The sequence below is a fragment of the Montipora capricornis genome, chromosome 3 (assembly GCF_036669925.1).
Source record: "Montipora capricornis isolate CH-2021 chromosome 3, ASM3666992v2, whole genome shotgun sequence".
Taxonomy (NCBI): domain Eukaryota; kingdom Metazoa; phylum Cnidaria; class Anthozoa; order Scleractinia; family Acroporidae; genus Montipora; species Montipora capricornis.
Window position 1 is genome coordinate 1,351,047 of NC_090885.1, and position 20,616 is coordinate 1,371,662.

At 39.0% G+C, this 20,616-nt stretch overlaps 1 protein-coding gene across 1 annotated transcript in view; it reads left to right on the forward strand.

Moving 5' to 3' along the window:
* LOC138039699 (uncharacterized) overlaps nt 1-20,616 on the forward strand; it is a 229,285-nt gene that overhangs the window by 111,583 nt on the left and 97,086 nt on the right. The gene's annotated exons all lie outside the window — the stretch shown is intronic.

Here is a 20,616-nt window from a genome sequence, read left to right on the forward strand (position 1 = left end):
AACTTGTAAGGCCACAATAAATTCAGAAGTCAAAGATCAAACCCGAAGATAATAATTAAACTTATATGGCCACAATAAATGCAGAAGTCTAAGGTCAAACGCTAAAATAACAAACAGAACCAGAATAACCATTAAAACTTCTATCGTTGGCCACAAAAAACAAAAACAAAAAATTCAGCAGTCAAAGATCAAACACTAAAATATCAGTCAGAGGGATTAAACTTGTAAGGTCTCAAACACTATAAGATCAATCAGAGAGAAATTAAACTTTTAAGTCTACAATAAATTCAGAAGTCAAAGAACAAACACTAAAATATCAAATCGGAGGGACTAAACTTCCAAGGCCGCCATAAATCCAGAAGACGAAGATCAAACACTAAAATAACAAACGTCTATGGCCACGAAAAATTCAGCGTTTAAAGATCGAACACTGAAATAAAAAGTCAAACACTAAAGAAATAATTAAACTTTTATCGCCACAAAAATTCAGAAGTGAAAGATCGAACACTAAAATGACAATCAGAGGAATTAAACTACTATCACCACAGTGAGAGGAGCAGCCAAAGTTCAAACACTCCCAACTGACTCTATGGCACAGTGTCCCTCAGCAGTTGTCCAGGGTGGTCGTATCGTCTGCATTTGGCCGTCGGTGAAACTTGTCCTTGTGCTGTTCGCTCGACAAGGATGGGTTGTTGAGACATCCGTAATTTGTGGACCAGATAAGGGCGTCTTCAGGTCCCAAAGCTGGCGTTCGAGATTGCACACTATAACTTGGCCAAGTGTACGACCTTTGAAGACAAAGTCATCGGAAAACTTACTTTTGGTGTGTCAGGGGCACCCAACGAGAATATAGTTCAAAACCACTTAAACATACTATTAGCATTGTTAAACGTATTTTAGTGTTTAAATGGTAGATAAAGGCATATTTTTATCCCCTAAAAATGTTTCATCAGTTCGGATTTCATAGCCGAAAGTCTAGTGATCCGAGAATTACAGGGATCAAAACATACCTTTCCGAAAATTTCAGCCACAAAAATGGCTCCCGAAAATTCTAGGTGACCTTTTTTAAAAGATCACCTAGAATTTTTCTCCTTAAGAGGCTAAAAATCCGTTAAAAATGGGCAATTATATAATTTTGGAGTTAGCTTGCCTTCGCGTATCACTCGTCATTTCGTTTATCCAGTCAAATAGAGGGCATATGGCCGGTTTTTTATGCTGTTTACATCGTTCGCACGCGCCCTGAAAGACAGATGATGCATTTTTAAGCGCCCTATCCAAATAAAATTGAAGCAAAATAACACCTTTTTCTTGCATTGGAATAATAAATATCTTATTTGGTGGTTTAACATATAATACTCGAGGACATTTTGCTCATTGCTTGCATTTTTCCTCGCCCCTGTGGGGCTCAAAAAAATACTACATGTACGCAACTCGCAAAATATCCGCGCGTATATATTTCTTACTAATCGAGTTCGAGGTTCCTACTGTAAGTTGAGGGTCCTCGTTTTTTCCCGTTGATTTAAGCACAGGAAAAAACGAGGATCCGCAGTAACTTCCAGTACGGACCGAGAAAACGAGGTTAGTAAGATATTTATTATATCTCTGAGGTTAATCCGGCGCGCGGGCAAGGAAACTAGTCGAAGTCAAGGTTCAACTGCCACAAAGATTCCCGTGTCAAAATCAAAAAAACTAAATCTTCTTGGCTGTTTGAAATAGTTGCTTGCCAGACTCAAACAGTTTTACAAGTTTATGTAACAGAAACGACATGAAAAACTTTCTAGGGAATGTATCGAAATTCAAATTTAGCGGGCCGTACAGCTGGCCGTACCGTAGAATACGGCCCACTAATTTAGCCAATCAGAGCGCGCGTACTATCTGAGAGATATAATAAATATGGGTTATTGACCAAGCTTGTTCGGTCAAGATGGCTGGATATTGGTCAAGTCCTTTTTTTGCGTGTTTATGGACCGAAGCGAAGTCGAAGTCCTAGGTCCCATTTTGTATCAGTTGTATACCGCACCACTTGCATTTCTATGCTGATACTCAGTTTTATATATCGTTCAAACCTGTGCAGTGCTACTAGTCTTACTTTTGATTATTTCAAAGAAATTTCCTTTACATTCAGCTTGTAAACAGGCCATTCTGCAAAATGAGTAATTTCCTTTCAAGATAAATTGTGGTTTATTGAACAATCCATCATAATAATCTTAAATGATTTCTCTAGTTTTATTTTATGCATACTCACATAAAATTAATTACATACCTCTTGCTAACCGAGTTCGAGGTCCGTACTGTAAGTTACGGACCGAGTTTTTTCTCGCGCGAAGCGCGCGGGCCATAAATCAACGGGAAAAAACGAGGATCCGTAACTTACAGTACGGACCGAGAAAACGAGGTTAGTAAGATATTTATTATATCTCTGAGGTTAACCGGCGCGCGGGCAAGGAAACTAATCAAAGTGAAGCGGAAGGTTCAACTGCCACAAAGAATGCCGTGCCAAAATCCCAAAAACTAAATCTTCTTGGCTGTTAAGTTTGAAATAGTTGCTTGCAAGATTCAAACAGTTTTCAGTACAAGTTTATGCAACGGAAATGACATGAAAAACTCGCTAGATGATGTTTTGTCGAAATTTTAAATTTAGCGGGCTGTACAGCGGGCCGTTCTGTAGAATACGGCCCGCTAATTTAGCCAATTACAGTGGGCGTACTATCTGAGAGATATAATACAGAAAGATATCCAAATATGTTAAAATGGACAGTGTTCTGAAAATATTAAACCAGCTTTAAAAATTTAAACTTGTTTGAAAAAAAAAAATGAACTTCTCAAACCAAAAATAAAATTAAGCCTCGACATATACAACCAATTTAAACATTATACGGTGTTTAACTGGTAGCCAATGAAAGTCTTCCATAGCAGGAGAAATGTGATCAAAACGCGTGGTATTGGAGATGAACCTTGCGGCAGCGATTTGAACCCGTTGCAGCTTGTTGATATAAATGAATGAAGGGGTAGTTTCTAAAGAAACTGTGGTGCTGCGTCGGTGGGGAAGTAGTATACAAAAATTTGGTTTATCAACGCAGTTGATAATGTAAATTGACCACCGTACAGAGATTCTAAAAGCTGACGTTTCGAGCGTTAGCCCTTCGTCAGAGCGATTCGCTCTGACGAATGGCTAACGCTCGAAACGTCATCTTTTAGAATCTCTGTACGGTGGTCAATTTACATTATCAACTGCGTTGATAAACCGAAATTTTTGTTGATATAAATGGTTACCCGTACAGTACACTGTTACAGTAGTGTATTGTAGGCGTCCAGTTTCTAGTGCTAAGATTAGTGTTTGGCGGGTTCCGATTAACATGACCTCAGTTTTGTTCTCGTTAAGTCAGTTTGTCAGTTTTCATCCGCGCTCTTATGGCGCGAATACACTGTTCCATGGCATGTACTGCCTCTGCTTCACTAAGGGAGTTGTCTGGGTTGAAGGAAAGAGTCATGTGCGTTGGGCAGGTACAGCTTGATGACTTCGAACAGCTTGCTGGCAAAGGCACTGAAGAGTAGGGGCCCAAGACACGAACCTTGAGAAACACCAAATATCAAGGGATAACGATTTGATCTCTCTCTATTGACCGACACTCGCTGGCTACGTCCAGATAGATACGATGAGAACCATGCGAGAGCAGCGTCCGTGATGCCAAATGAGGTCTCGAGTCGGCGTACAAGTATGGCATGGTCGACAGTATCGAATGCCGCACTTAGATCGAGCAACACAAGAATCGACACGTGTTGCTTATTCATGTTGGAAAAAAATATCATTTACAACGCTCAGTAGTGCCGTTTCCGTGCTGTGCCACTGTAGCACAGGAAGCAGTTCGTTGTCAGTCATGTGACAAGATACTTGGTCGAAGACAGCCCTCTTGGTAATTTTTGAGACAAAGTTTTTTCAAAAGCGGGTTGACGATCGCTTGTTTCCATTCAGTGGGAAAGTGCGCAGTGGTTAATGAGGTATTAACTAACTTTGTGATGACAGGAAGTAGAATATCAAGCGAGTCACACACCAAGGTGGTTGGCATGACCTTTTAGCCGACTTATGAATAAAGTCGTAGATATCTTGTTCACTCAGATTCCGGAAGGAACGCAGTATTACATTTGCGTGCACCACAGTTTTGTCAGGATGTACGAGATCGCGATCAGCTAGACTGGCTGATAGGTGTAGCATCAATTTCGCTGTGAATGTTCTCCACCTTTCTGACAAAATACCTGCCGATATCGTTCGCGATTATGGTCTTGTCAAGGTAATCGGCAAACAAGGGTTCATCCTTCTTGCCCAGAAGCTTTTTCGCAGCGTTAAACAACTTCCTTTGATCAGCACCGTTTTCAACCATAAACTCAGAGTAGAAATCCCGTCTAGCCTTATTCATCAAATAGGTCACTTGGTTTCTCTTTGACTTGAAATCCAGCAAATGAATGGCAGCCTTTGTCTTTCTCCGTTTGCGTTCTGCTTTCTTGCGCTCTCGCCTAGCATTGTCGATAGCTTCATTGTACCAGGGTACGACAGGTCTGGTAACTCTCCTGCGTGTACTTAGAGCCGCGTGTCGATCAAGCAGTGCTGATATTCACGCGCATACGCATCAGCAGTGTCAAACTGCTTGTGATCGCACGGTGCGCTGGCTTGAATATCACTGTGAAAGGTGTCTAGGTTTATGGACCGATTTGAATTTCCCGTAGGTGATGGTTTTCGCGGAGAGGCCTGGTCGAGACAGTCCTAGCGTGTTGAACACGGCTGCGTGGTCAGATATAAATAGGTCAACCGCTGGCTCATCATCAACAAGTGTTTCCGACTTGCGTGTAATAGATGCAGGGTTCGCACAGATTTTTGATTGCAAAATTAAAGACTTTTTCCAGACTTTTTCCAAAATACTAATTTCTTTTTCCAGACCCAAGTTTAGTATAGGTAATAGCATGGTTTTAAAGGATATTTGAGATAAAAGCCCAAGATTCATACTTCAAAATGTCCAGCAAAGCGGTGAGTGATATTTGGGGAGTTTGGAAATATAAAGGGCTGTATTTATCCCAATTATCCTGCAAAAACCATACTATTACTTGTTTAGACTACAAGACAAATGGACTCATCATACAGTAAAATAACTTTTCTTGATAAATGTAAACACCTACTAAAATACTCCAGACTTTTTACCATTTTTCCACACTTTATCTTTACTTTCCAGACGTTTTCCGGGTCTGGAAAACTGGTTTGCAAATTTCCAGACTTCAAGAATTCAAGACGCTGAACAAACCCTGTAGGTAGATCAAGTCAGTAAGTGGCCGTCACGGTGTGTTGGTTACTTAATATGTTGTTGGAGATAAAAAGAGTCCAAGAGGTCAAGGAATTTTTAAGTATATAGGTTGCTACAATCATCCACGTGGATATTAAAATCACCAGTTATCAATAATCGTTGCTTGCAAAGCAGCAATGGTTCAAGATAATATGGGAATTCAGTAAGGAATACATTTGTAGTGATTGGATGGCGTTCAGAGTAGGTTGGTCTGTAGATAATTGCGATACGAATGCTATACTCGCCAGATTTAACAATTCATTCTGAGATTTCGTACGAATATCGCACGCTTACACCAGCGTCAATCTTTTTGACATCCAGCGACTCATGATAAATGATCCCAGTCCCCCCTCCGCGGCGATCTGATCTCGTGTGATCTAGGATTTTATAACCATTGGGGCAAAGCTCAGCTCTTACTGAAGAGTCTTCTAGATTGGTTAGCTAGTGTTCCGTAAGAGTAACAATGGCAGGTGTATGATCGCAAATATATTCAAAAATCACAGCAGATTTGTTTCTGACTGATTGAGCATTGATATTGCATGCAACAAGTTGTTGTTTACGCCGGTCAGCAGTCAGTCGGTTGGAACATTGGAACATTGAACAAGTTATTTCGTGACGACGGTGGATAATAATGAGATTGGTATTTTCGTCGACTACGGTTGGTGATACGTGTAGTGATCGCCACAGTCGATATTAAATCTGGGCCAGGCAGGTATTGTTATTTCCGATAAACTGAACGTTGCAACTGAGTTGTTGTAATACAAGACCCGACATTTCAACCATCTTTTCCGGTACACAGAATGTTTGATGAATGTTCCATAATTCAAAGGACCGGACAGGACCTGTATTGATCCTTTGTAGGTCGTGACAATGGATTGCGAGTTCCCCTGAATGATGCTAAGAGTCTCATTGTACAAGTGCCCCAGGTGTAACGACGTTAATAATAGACTTGCGTACAAAGCTCCTTTGTTGACTTGACCTTGGTTGATGAAAGAAGTGCAAATCTTGGTTTTTTTTCATATCCACAGGAGAGATTGCGAAAGAAAAACCTACACGAGCGATTTTTGTCTCGCGCCGGTCATGCGATTTTTTTCAGATTTTGTCGCGTCGCCTGCGCGCCAGGGTGGCTACACTTGTGACAAATTTTGGCGACAAATTGAAGGTCGCGCGAATCGCATACTTCAAGAGACCTGGGCACTATAAACAGACATTCGTACTTTAATTTAATTGGCTAAATAGTCTTTAGGCGCGTCTCAAACGCGGGCAAAAAATTGCAGGGTGGCTACACGGGCAACTGTCTCTGCGATTTTGGCGCGAAAGTTTCAACTCTGGCGACTTTTTTCTTGCGATTTTTTCACCCGTCGCGTCGCCAGTTCAAGGGTGGCTACACGTACGATTTTCATCTCGCGCTGGGGACGCGACAAGGTTCGAAAAGATCGCATCACCAGCGCGAGCAAAAAATCGCTCGTGTATCCGCGGCTTTAATTCCAGCATCCAAATTCCACAGGCACAATGGTTCATTAGATCTAACTCCATAGCTATTGTTAAAGTGAATAGCTAGCTATAAAAAGAAAAAAAACTTTTCTTAAAAACATTTAAGAAATTTAAACGGTTAAAAATACACAACGTTTTGATGTTCTCGGACGTCATTATCAAGTAAAAAAAAAAAGGACAGTATGAATATCTTATAAATACAAAAAAAAAGAAACAATAGTTCATTAACAAAAAAAAAGATAACATAAAAATATGCTTCAAGCTTAACAAAGAGTTTAGCACTGATTAAGGTACTTTGTCGGAGTGTTAAGGTTAGGCTTCAGTTCTTTGATAAATAGCATTTCGTAATTAAACGAGGCAGTCAAATTTCCCGTGGCACTTCTTGAGAACACGAGATTGGTCCTCATTAAGAAGATTTTTGTCACTGTATTCTTCCAAAAAGTGTTTACCGATTGTAGCTGAATGTGCCAAATTACGCTCTATATTCGCCCGACTTGATTATCCAATTGGCCTCATAAACTCCACCATTAGTATGTTTATTCAAAATATTGTAACTAAGCCAGAAAAGAAAACTGACGATGGCAACACAGAATAGTTCATCCATAGCCGCTAATGCAGTCCGTATTTCAATGACGTGATCTGAGCCATAAGATTGCCGTCACCTTACAGCCAGTTTTTGTGAGCAAAAAATTGCAGGAAGATCTTAAGCCGAGTGTTGTAAGTCAGCATTGCGTTGTTCTTAAATGTGCATGTGATCTGTGTGATGCAGATTATGTCGGTTATACAGCCCGACACCTTCATCAACGCATTGCTGAACACAAGTATTCAGCTATCGCCTACTCATTTTGGAAGTACACAGTGACAAAAATCTTCTTAATGAGGAACAATCTCGTGCTCTCAAGAGGTGCCACGGGAAACTTGACTGCCTGTTTACAATCAAAGAACTGAGGCCTAGCCTTAACACTCAGAGTGACTCCATCATTGCTGAACTCTTTGTTTAGCTTATAGCATATTTTTATGTTACCTTTTTTCTTAATGAACTAATGTTTCTTTGTTGTTATTTTTTTTGTATTTGTAGAATTTTCATACTGTCCTTTTTTTTTACTTGATAATGACGTCCGAGAACGTCGAAAGGTCGTGTACTTTTTAACCGTGTATTTTTAACCGTTTTTAAAAAATTTCTTAAATGTTTTTAAGAAAAGTTTTTCGCAATTTTTTATAGCTAAATGTTTTTAAAAAGTCGCTTCTTTTTAAAATGAATACAATAGAGATAATCTAAGAACTCCAATGGAACAGAAACTCCAGCCCAAAAACTTCTATGTCTTCCGCCGAGGGTAATGTTTCTGGACGGAAAATACGCTCCCTGGCTACACCATGAAGTTAGATGTCGGCTGGTTAAGGTGATGTTGTTACATGGACGTTCTGATACAAGTAATTAAAGCCCAGAGAAATACGAACCCAGCGAAAACGTAGCCAACTCTCATGCACGCCGCCGTTTTTATTAATGTACAAATGCTGTGACCAACGAGTTACATGTACAGGAACACAACTACAATACTACAAAACAGAAATGAATATAATAAATATAAAATATATAATGAATACAATAATGTGTATATAATAATATACATGAGAAAATTACTCGATTCTGATTGGCTAAGAGCAGTGCAGCTCAGGTGTAACATCAGTGCAAATTACACATTCTGGATTATGATTGGCTAATAAACAATAGGGTTTGGTCAGAAACAATCAAATCTTTTGTTTTCAAATTAAGCAGGCACCCTTGATGCCGCAATTTATAGCGCAATTTTTCCATGATTGCATGATACGCGTGTATTTCTTTTGCTTAACCATCTCGAAATTATTCGTGTATATTATTAATAACCAATCACATTATTTTTTCTCGTACAGTTTGGAATTAATAGCACTTGTAAATTTTTTCAAAGACTTCAAATTTGGTAGTCTTTGAAAAACAATTATTCGTGTTTACTTATTCCAAACTGCACTTGAAAACGTGTGATTACCTATACAAATAGAAACTAGATATAGATATGGGTTTATCAACTTGAGTTACAGTAGCTGACATGGTAAATTGACCTTCATAAAGAAATTTAAAAGCTTACGTTTCCAGCATTAGCTCTGATGAAGGAGTTACACTTGAAATGTTATCTTTCCAATTTCTTTATGGTGTCAATTTACCATATCAACTCAGTTGATAAACCCATTTCTGTTTTGTAGTATTTTTACATCATACCCTCAACGTTGGTAGGCCCCAGCATGCTTTGGGGTGTGAGTTTAGAGTTATCACAGGTGAACAAAGTGACTCTACTTGGTGTAACGAAATCCTTAACTTTCTTCCAGGGAGGAATCAATGAGTTGGGAAGATTTTCTGGTAGTGTGTTACAAGTGCAAGCAGTTGTATCCTGATAGATTTAGTGATGTCCTTGGTTAGTCCCAGTTTTTAAGTGGCTGAAGAACTGGTGCCCCGCTGGTCTCCTGCTGTACTACATACACTATGGGCACACTTTTCTGGTATCAAATCCATCTTATAGAGGTCAATTCCATAATCCTCACAATCCTCATCACTTAAAGTGGAATCTAAGTGGCGTGCCTGTGGTTTGGTGTTCATGAATTCGAAAGGGTTAACTTAAGGGGGTGCTCCTATTCGAGCAAAATGTACGATTCCCGCAAAGCCTTTCCTAGAGCATCGCTTGTTTGAAGCTGGAAATATAAAGCGATGGTGTGAGGGCCATGCACAATACTGACAAATATCAAATTTGCCCTGGCGACTGGACCGACTTTGTCCCCATTCTTTCTCTGATGTGCTTTGACTAACATGACCTTTACCCCTCTGATTTAGGGGGTTTCCTTGCTCCAGTATAGTTTACTTGTTCAGTGGGACCTTTGGCTTGCTGCGTTACTGCTTTTGAATTTTGTCACATTGTTCAAAGTACTTAGCTACCTGCAGCACTGTTTTAAATGGGGTGATTTGTTTAGTAGCTTTATCCCAGTGACCCTTTATCCCAAGTCTCTCTTTGTTGATTCCTGATATGAATTGGTCTCTAAGTAGGTGGTCCACGCAATAAGCACAATAATCTAGCCTTGTTCTTTGACTCGTCGTTCCCAGACCGTGTCTGATTTATAAAGTTCTTGCTTTATAAACTGCGAGGTAGTACTTAAAATTGTGGAGTTCATATTGCCAACGTGTTGAATGCGATAAACACAACCAAGTGTGTCTTGAAAATAAATTACGGCGGTCGCGTACGTCCATGTTTTCTCTATAACTATGATTCATGGTCTTACCATACCTTTCATTGATGACATTTCCTAATGTCTTAATGTTTTAATACCGATTTTAATTACACTCACAAAGCGAAAAAAAAGTAAAACGAAAACAAAACTTCAATTGAAAAGACCTTTTGACTTCAGCATTTTAAGGTATTCCTAAATTGCGAATTACGGTTGGCTAGAAAGTCGATATTGCCAAAAAGTTATCGCAAAAGAATGATTCAGCATCCAACCGAGGGCCCGTCGACACTAATGCAGTTTCAAAAACCTCCGTTTTCAAAAACTTCCGGCTCCCTGAAATCTGCGTCCCCACGAGCGTTTTCACATCGTATTCGGCCGTCCACAGTAGAGACTGAAAACGGAAGCGTTTTTGTTACCAGGTTTTGTTTACATCTTGGCGCGAGAGAAACTGTGAGGCATGCATAATATTATGACGTCAAGCTTATTCAAAAACCTCCGTTTTCGGACAGAGCTGAAAAACGACTGCGCATGCGCCAGATAGGAAGCGCAAATCGTGCAAATGAGACGCGAAGTGCCCATTTCGATTGTTTGATCTCGTCTTCTGCCTGTGTCACTTCATAACTCTTGACTGTGTGAATTTTGGAAGTGAGGTCGTGGTGATTTAATTCAAGGAGACACATCAGATCTGTGTAACATATTTGTGTGGAATTTTTGGGCCTTGAGATCGAAACCCAGTTAAATTTGTTTGGGAATATGCGCAGCAGAAACTAATCGAGGCTACGGTGAGTGTTCCATATTTGTTTTTGAAGCATGAAGTGTTCACAACGTTTGGTATTGCCCATGCAATCTCTACAGTTTTCATCAACAAGATAATTTGGGCAGGGTTTTCTGAAATCACCTTTACAATCAATCATACATGTATTTACAAAGCGTTAATTAAACGTAACATATTCTAAGAGCATTATTTGAAAGTTGTCAACCTTCTCCTTGAACCAAGGCAGCAGTTCATTTAGAGTGCTGCCACTCTGCAATAGCCACTTAACCTCCTGACTGCCCCCATAAAGGCAGCTGTCTAAAAGAAAACACCTTGCCAACTTGTGAAGTTGGAATGAACACGAGTACTGGCCAGAACTACATAGTAAATATTGATCCGAAGTTCTTTGTCCCTGTCTCAGGGCATTTCTTCAATAAAAAGGTAAATTGGTTGCAAGACTGGCCTCTGAGATTACCCTCAGAAGAAGTTCTAGTTGCACAGTAGTGTGATCAATAACGTTGTTTATTGCCATAGTGAGGCTTGATTACAGAATCATAAATACTTGCCCACCAAAATACCCTGTGCAATCAACTGATACACCCATTTTGGCCTGTTAATTAATGGAACATCCATATATTAGGAAAAGAACAGTTTGTTAAATAAAAGTGCAAAGTCCAGGTCCTGCTTCCTGTTAATCCTAGGATTATTGACGGGGAAATACTGCTTGAAAGTGGCACCCGAGTGGCTTAATTGTAGTCTAGGTTCCACAATCTCCAAATAATAATGATCTATCAGTATTGTAATAATGCAACACACTTGGTGTTAACATCTATGTCAAAACTTGGAAGATGGTATTTTTCTTTCCCCCTTGACTGGCCATTATTTGCAAATCTATGTTCAACCCAACGTCCGAGGCAAAATTATGGTTAGACTCAAATTTAAGAACATGTGTTAAGGCAAAAAGTTGAGGGTCATTGGTTTATGTGTGGTTTATAGTATGTTTATATGGTTAGCTCATCATGTTTTCTTTGTCTTGGTTGTGTAATAAGAATGACTTTTTGTACTAATTTTCATAGCCCCCATAAAAACTGATATGGACAGTTTCCTATGTCTAGGAAAATAATAATATCATTATGATATTGTAGATTATAGCGTTGTAATATGCACCTCATGGACAATAACATTCATTTTCGTTTTTTGTCCTTAGGGAGATGGATCCACCTGGTATTATATGCGGCAGTTTTGTGAAATATTAGCTCTAAAAGGAGCGGGAAGAAATTCAGCCCTGTTTTTTCTCAGCAATAAAGCACAATAATCTTATTGAGTTCACTTTGTCCATGTTGGTAGTGTGGAACAAAATACTGGATAAAGTCACTGAGAAATCCAGACAATGCCTATTGAGTTTTAAGCAGTTTCTTTACTACTCTTCACATTGTCAAACTTTTCAGTTTCTTCTTAGAACTGAATACCAGTCCTTAACCTTTTTTCAGTTATGAACTTTTTGGACCAGCACGGAACTTTAAGATGCCACTTCTTTAAACGTTGTACTTATAAAATAAAATGGGGACAACATATTCAAGCAAAAACATCACAAATGCATGTTGTTTGGACCTGCACGCAAACTTTGCAAATGCTTTTGATCTGATGAGTTGCCAACCCAGTAATGTTCAGATACATGTACTGACGTCGAAACCCAGAACACCTCCAAACACATTCAATGACAATTTGTCAGAGAAAAAATTAAAATTAAAAACAAACATCTTCTTGAGCATTGGGACCCCACATGGAATAGCCCTTGCATACATGTATGTGTATTATACTGATGACTGGATTCCATCTACTTAATATACAATCATCTTTTTAGGATAATACCACCTAGGCCAGTCGGCAGATAATGAGTGAACTTCTTGCTGTACAGCTGAAGATATTAATTTTGTGGAATGCCCCTTTCAGGGATGTTTCCTAGTTGTCTATGCTCTAAAGATTTTGTTCAAACTCATCAAGTACAATGTAGCATGCATGTGTGAAATGTCTCAATTTTAGATCAGTTTTGCAATATGCACTATGTTGTCTGAACTGATCCTTGTAAAATTTTTGTAGTTTCTTGTCAATTGTTAAATATGGAAAAAAAAAAGGATTTACTTTCTGAAAGAAAAATAACATTAATGACGTCTCTTGATCAGGTTAGGATCTGATAAATTTTTATTTTAAAAGACAAGCAAATCAAGGGGCAAATTAATTTTCTCTGTGCTGTTTAATGTCACTAAGTGGGCTTTCCAGGGTGAAGCACTTTTTTGCCTGCTCTCTGTATATCATACAGTGTATAATCTTTTCACCGATTTATCTCAGTTTCTGTTGGGGCCGGCTTTCATCGCTCTTCTATAAATTTAACAAAAGATGCTGTGTAAAGAGCGAAAGATGTATTTTGCTTTCATGATAATTATAAATTCGTATTAAAATTTGGGGAAACGTGGAGCTCAATTTGCCTTCTTGCATCTTTGCATACTCCATTTTAATATCTCTTTCAGCTTTTTTGCCAAAATATCTTTTGTAAGCGTGTCACCATTCACCACCCGGTCTATAATTCACAAGTTGCCTTCCTTTGTTGTTCAAAGTATTATAGAGAGTATCTGGAACGTCATAAGGTTTTTTAATGTCTCTTTACCAACACAAACAAAGAGGCATTGTCCTGTATCGCAACCACTCGGCGAACTAGTCTCCACCGATAAGTTCGAAGCTCTCACCAATTCCACCGGCCTAACATCACCAAAGGGAATTTCTGGTCCTCCCAGAAAACCAACAACTTGCAAAAACCGTACGAGAAACTTGCGACAAAAGCCAACACTGTCAAAAAAGTAAGCATTGCAGCGCTCGTTACCTCCATTCACCGTATAGTCACACGAAAGGAGCATTTACCGCGCGAAAACAATTTTTACACAATTTCTACACCACTTCAATTTTTGGAGAAACATCAAAACTCGACAAAAATTGTGACAAAATCCTTATCTTTCAAACTTTGATTTAATCAACGGCTGTCATTTTCCGGCGAACAAATAGTCTTTTTGAATGAGCGCGCCCTTTCGTGCCGCGGATCAGTGACTTGCGCAGTCGTTTTTCAGCTCTGTTCCGTTTTCGCTGTCCACACTAGAACGATAGGCCTCCGTTTTCAAAAGTCTCCACTTTCGAAAGCGTTTTGGAAAACCTTCGTTTTCGTGGACCTCCGTTCTTGAAAACCTCCGTTTTCGATCGTTTCAATGTGGACGGCTATATATAAACGGAGGTTTTCGAAAACGCAGTAGTGTGGACGAGGGCTGAATCTACATTGTTCATTGCATGGTTCACAGTGTATCCGTGACCTAACTTGTAAAACTGACGTACAGTGCTCGTTTCATTAATTTAGAAGTGCAGTGCAACGACTGAAAAGTCAGCTTGTGTCCTCATTCTCCAAGAGTATATATCAAATTGGGAAACGATCCTCGCACTTTTCTGGACAATATGAGCAATCGTCTCTTATAGACTCTTGATGCAATGCCAATGCAATGCTCTACCAACTGAGCTATGAAGCCACACAGTTGGGAGTTGTCAAAGATAAGATAATTTACTAATGATACCATAGCATACCTAACCATCCATACTGTTTTGGACAATGAAGGTATTCAAAGTGATCTTGAAAAACCTGCTGAATAGAAGAAAGCATGGGATATGGAATTTAATTCTGGCAACTGCGAAGTCCTCTACGTTGGTCGTAATCAGCAACTTATTTTACTTGATTACATCTTTCATGGCCAAACCCTGCGTACGGTACGTAGCGTACTCCAAGTATGGAACATGCAAATATTACCAAGAAAGCAAATGACACTCTCACCGGCTTTCCTTAGACGAAATCTAGAGGTAAATTCACATAGCATCAAAGCTCAAGTTTACTTTGGCTTAGTTCGACCAATAGTAGAGTACGTAGCTACAGTTTGGGATCCCTATACAAAGTCAAACATCAACAAAATCGAAATGGTGCAGCGACGTGCAGCGCGTTTTGTAATTAAGGGCTACCGCGGGACAGCAAGTGTCAGTGAAATGCTGCGAAGACTTGGATAGAAATCACTTGAAAGTAAGAGAACAGTTATGCGGCTATGAAAGATGTACAAACTACATAACGGTTATTTCACACGAAAGTATACTATCAATGACAGCATTGCAGCCCAGCGAGGAAGTAGACATCTAAAGTCTCAAGCCTACCAAATACCGCCTTCTAGAACTCACTATCATATGTTCTCTTATTTCCCACGAACTATAAGGGATCGAAAGTGATTATCAAAAGAAATTGTGAGAAAACCAAGTGCAACAAGGTTCAAAAAACCATTAGTATAATTTCCTGTTTCATTAGTTAACGCTGCAATCTTGACTTAAGGTTGCAATATCCCCCATAAGGATTTTCCTTGGGGAAGATATGGGTTTTCAGGTCTGCTACAGGCATCCCACGAAAGAAGCAATAGTTCTTTACTCATTCTTTTTCTTTCCTAATCCAAATCCGTTCGATGGCGTTTTTACAGCCATCACTTTTTAAGACAATCACCGGCAGTAAACCTTATCAGATAATTCTCTCTTACCCAGCGTGATGTGCTTGGATCGATGTACAGTCCTCGCTTGAAAAGTTCTTAAACCACCCACCCGCGACAAACCTTTGAAAAGAAACAAACAAACAAACAAACTCGAAGAAATAAATTTAAACCTAACCGCAACAGAGCGCAGTAACGAACCGTTATTTCAAATTGTGTTTTCATTGTCGATGTTTTGTAGCATTTCTTATGATCGACGACGAATTCAAAGTTGTTATCCCCTGCAGTACCATCATTCACCGTCATTCAATGTCCAAGGAGAAATTTCAAATCAAAGTCATACATTTGATTTTGTAAGAATTGTATTTTATGTTTTGCTTTTTTCTTTTTTTTTTTGCAGTTCTTAATAATTATTGGCAACTGGTGTACTTTATTTGAAATTAAGGAGTTCAAACTATCCTACAGTATCGGGGGCTGAAGAGGAATAATGGAATCAGAATAACGAAAATTTTGTAGGGCGGAACAATGGAACAAAGACTTCCTTTGGAATAATCGGTTTGTCGACCGGAATAAGTAGATTTTGAACGGAATAATGAGTTCTTTTTTACAGGAATAATGGAATAATGAACACCAGATTATTCCGCTTCACCCCCTGGTAAAGTGAAGGTTAAAAAAAAAAAAAAAAACCTGTTTCTGAGTAAGCTTACTTCTAATTCAGTTTATACACAAACCAAAGCAAAGAAGTGAAGTGGTCAATCTCCATTCAGTATTCCAAAGAAATCTAACCCCACTTAGTAAAAGTAAACTCTGATCGCTGTTGTGCTGAGTGTTTCCATAGGCAAATTCAGTGGTATCAATCAATAGATAACCTTTATTTCTCTTTTATATAACAAGTGGCAGCTACTTAACGTTACAGAGTCATTTTTTCTGGCAAACGTTCGCCACTTTCCAAATTTTATCTGTGACTAAGCATTGTGGCTTGCTCAACTGGACAATTTGTGCTGACAGTTTGTGCATCCCACGGAAACGCTCTTAGGCGTCTTCTTTTGAGGAGGTTTTGAAAAATTTCACCTATTTCCACATATAGAAGACAAAAAAATTCAAGGGGCTTTCCCGAGGAAGTTTGTCTCGAAAACAATAGAATGTGTTTGGACTTGCATCATGTGGAATCTTCCATCGATTACATAAGCAGCATAGAACTGGTAAGACTGCAGCCGCCGCTTGGAGGTGTAATGTAAAATAAGGCTTTTAGTTAAGGCATTTCAAGTTAAAAGTCGCGGCCCAAGTCTCACCTGTTCTATGCTGCTTGTTGCATGGAGAAACAGGAACTTTTGTCTAGATAATGTTGATAGCATCACTGAAACTTAGAGTAGTATCTAACTTTAAAAATAGCAAAAAAGCTATAAAGTCGCAGTGATCCGGTTAGGGGTTGGGTTTAACAATGCATGCGGTTGTCTCGGATCAGTAAACTCTATCACGCTTTGTAAACAGCCAACTGGTTGCCTTCTCCCAGTTGGGGTTCTTAATCCTGCTTCTGTTAAAGTTGAATCAATTGCTTCTTTTTATTATTAAAAAAAGGGGTGCCTACGAACTAGCTTGATAGCTAAATGCAGTTTCATTATAAAAAAAACATTTACTTTTTACATTTACATATATTTTACTTCCGCAGCCGTCTTTTGAGATTTTGCGCAAGAGACCACGGAATAGAGCCTTCGGCGATATAGCCCTTGACTTGTTCATCCCGTGATCCAATTGGACCTTATCGCTTACAGCGTCCACAAAAAGGCCGTAAGTTCATGCAAGGTAGGAAATAGTTCAATGACATCTCAGTTTAAAGGCTTTAGCCAAGCCTAACTGTATCCCAGCATTGTTTTAAGGTTGCTTTAGTCGAAATGACAGTATACATTTAAGAATGTTGTATAATGCACATAACGTAAGGTTTGGTAAAACATTTAAGAATGGAACTCAGCGATGTCAAAGTTGTTGAGCGACGTTTCGATGACTATCATGAAGCTAATTAAATTACTAAGTCGATGAGATAGATATCTATATACATGAAAGACGGGGGTAAAAATATTGAGGCTTAGGTTCTGATAAAATGAATCTGTTGTCATGTAGAGAGTTTTGCACGAACGGATCTGATTGCGTGTTAAGTTTGTGTTGCGTTTTTCCTCAAGTACAGCATCTCGTTGATCAAACAGCATTCCTTAGATTTGTAAACTAGTCCTGTAAATTGAAAACACGCAGCTTATGTTCTTCTTTCAAGTGTTTACCAACAGCAGAATATTTGTGTTTGGCGATACGTTGGAAGAGGCACCAGGACGTGTAACCAACATAATCTGCATCACACAGGCGGATCACATGAGCACATTAATAGACACTAGGCAATGCTAGTTATTGATGGCAGGTTTGGCCTCTACCACTTTGATTTAATCAATAATTTTATTTCTTGTAAACACATCATTGGGTTGTCTATAGATTCCCTTGTGATCTGTGTGATGACGATTATGCTGGGTACACAGCCCGGCATCTCTTTCAACGTATCATTGAACATAAATACTCTGCCATTGAAAATTACAGGACTCGACTTCGACTCCAAAGAAATGCCGCAAAAGAATGTACTGTTTGATCTACGAGATGCTGTACGTCAGGAAAATGCAACCCAAACTTTTTACCTGACAGTAGATTTAAAGTAGTCTTTACGCTTGGCTGTTAAGTAAGAGTTAAGAGTTTACTTTGCATCTCATTAAAGTCGGAGATTTCAGACGATGCAAGCAAGAAATAATTGACTTGAAAACCATCCTTACGACCGACTTGCGGTTTATTGGGCGGCGCCAGGAGGTCCAAACATGTCAATCACAGCTAACTGGCATGCATAGTGCTTAAGTTTTACTTGAGGTATTTGCATTATTTGTGTCTAATGCATTAGGTAAGAAAACAATGACTTGACTTGACATTTTTCTAAGTTTACTTACGATCTAGTGTAAAGACTACCATTATGTTACCAGAAACAATCCCTCAATATTTTCACACCTCTTTAATTTAAGTAATTCAATTACCTTGATAATCGAAAACATCGCTCAGTAATTTTGACATCGCTGATTTATAATTCAAATATAATGATTTGCGTAAGAATAGCTTCGTTCTTCAAACGATGCCGGATATTCTGAAGTCCCTTACTAGCACCTGGTCGCCAATGATGTTGAACATCGTAACAACGACAAGGTCTCCTCTCCAACACCAGGTTTTTGCCTCAAAATCTGAAGGTTTCAAGCCATAATCTCGAGCGCGACTATAAAGAAAAATGAATTAATCACATCGAGAGAACGTGACACTTTTCCTCTCGTTTTTTACTCGGTAATGAAACATATTGTTAATTATAATTTATGTTAATTTGCCGCTCTACTCGGGGGCTTTTAAAAGCCAGTGAAGGAAATCATTCAAACAAACACAACTACAAATATTGGCTTCTTTTACTAGCGTAGCAGTCAGACCAAGACCTGAATCAAGAAATTTAAACTATGGATCCCTAGTCCAGCGCGCTGATCTATCGGTACTCTGTACTCTCTTGGAACTAAAGCTATGATGCAGTATATATGATGGAGCACTAGAATATCACAGGAGAAGCAATATGGCTTGGAGCTAAGAAATGTGATTGCCTGTCTTTTAGTAGTTTTTATATCTTCTCGTGCTTTCGCAAACGAAAATGAAAATATGTGACCCCGCGTTTTTTTAAAAACAAGTGAACATGTTGGCTCAAGCTAAGAGCGCTAACGACTGACTTAGAAACCTTTTTCGCCGAGATCACACAGCTTAACAACTTGGCACAAATGCGCCAGGCCCATGCATTCATACATACTGTACATACTTTACTATCTAAACAGATCATGTACGTTTAAGCAGACCGGCAGGTCGCAAAGGTTAATCTAGGGGCCCTTTTATATGAGGAGAGGCCTTCCGTTTAAACAGGTTAGACTGCTTTACCGAAATCTCTAGTAGTGCTTCTTTTTCCTTTGACACGCTGAAAAATTCTCATGTAACTCTCCAGCCCGGTTTCCCGTGCCGAAAGACGTTTGTGTGTGCATGCGAGTTCCTCGGAACAAGGGAAACGCATCCTATGAATGTAGTCAAAACCAAAATCTCCCGCAAGTTTCATCAACAGCCTTAAAACCCTCAAAGAAAAGGCTTTTCGATGAGAAACAGAGTCGATCCAGTGCTTGTTAAAATGCAAGACAAGTATGGTTTATACGGGTCTCGATTTCGACGGTGACAGAGCGATTTAGTACAAGGAAGTTAAAGATGGCGCCATGTTTACTTACAATCACCATTGTCAATTTAGCGCAAAATGGTCACATGGCAAATTCCGACCCTGATGGGCTGATTTTAATTTTTTTTTTTTTTTTTTTTCATTTAAGCGCAGTTCAAAAGTCAGCCCACTTGCCGGGCCAGCCCACTAAAACGGGCTTGTTCACCTCCATATGAACAGGCCCTAGGCCGGTATGCTTTTGATGAGAAGGTTACAAGTCGTTGATTTATTTATTTTGTTTATATAGGTTATTTTAATATGTAAGCTTAAAATAACACTAATTATCCTATAAATAGTACACTTTAACCAATCAGAGCTATAAAGCATTCCCTAGGAATACAGAGGGGTATTTCATAAAACGTACTGCCCAATCGGATGGCTCGAATTTTTAATTCAGCCAATGAAATTCAAAATATTTTGAATATTTAACTAACTGGGAAACGATCGGGAAACAGCCAGCGCGTTTTTACCTTTGTCGAGAAAATGGCTGCCGGTAAGCGTAATTTTTGGTTGAATGTGTAATATATTAAATGAAATATGCGTGAATAATTCACTTGAAATTCATGTTATTTTGTATACAACTCACTTAAAGGCACGTTGTATACAAATAACATTAATTTCTTGTGAAATATTCACGCTTATTCCATAGAAGCCGTAAAATAACCAGTAAGTATGCTATTACATATAATTACTAATACTAACACGCCAACATCCCCTGAGCTAAATCATTAGATTTTCCGGGTGAGGAATGTGATCCTTGCCTACTCTCTGCGTGGAAATAAATTAACCGAAATGTCAGATTTATCTTCTTTTTTCTTTTGATGCCCAAGTCGCTCGTGACCATGGAATGGATAATTTTCCAAGAAGATACGTCTTATCGCGAACTCCAAAATAGGGTTACAAACGTCAAGTCACAAAATGTGGGATTTG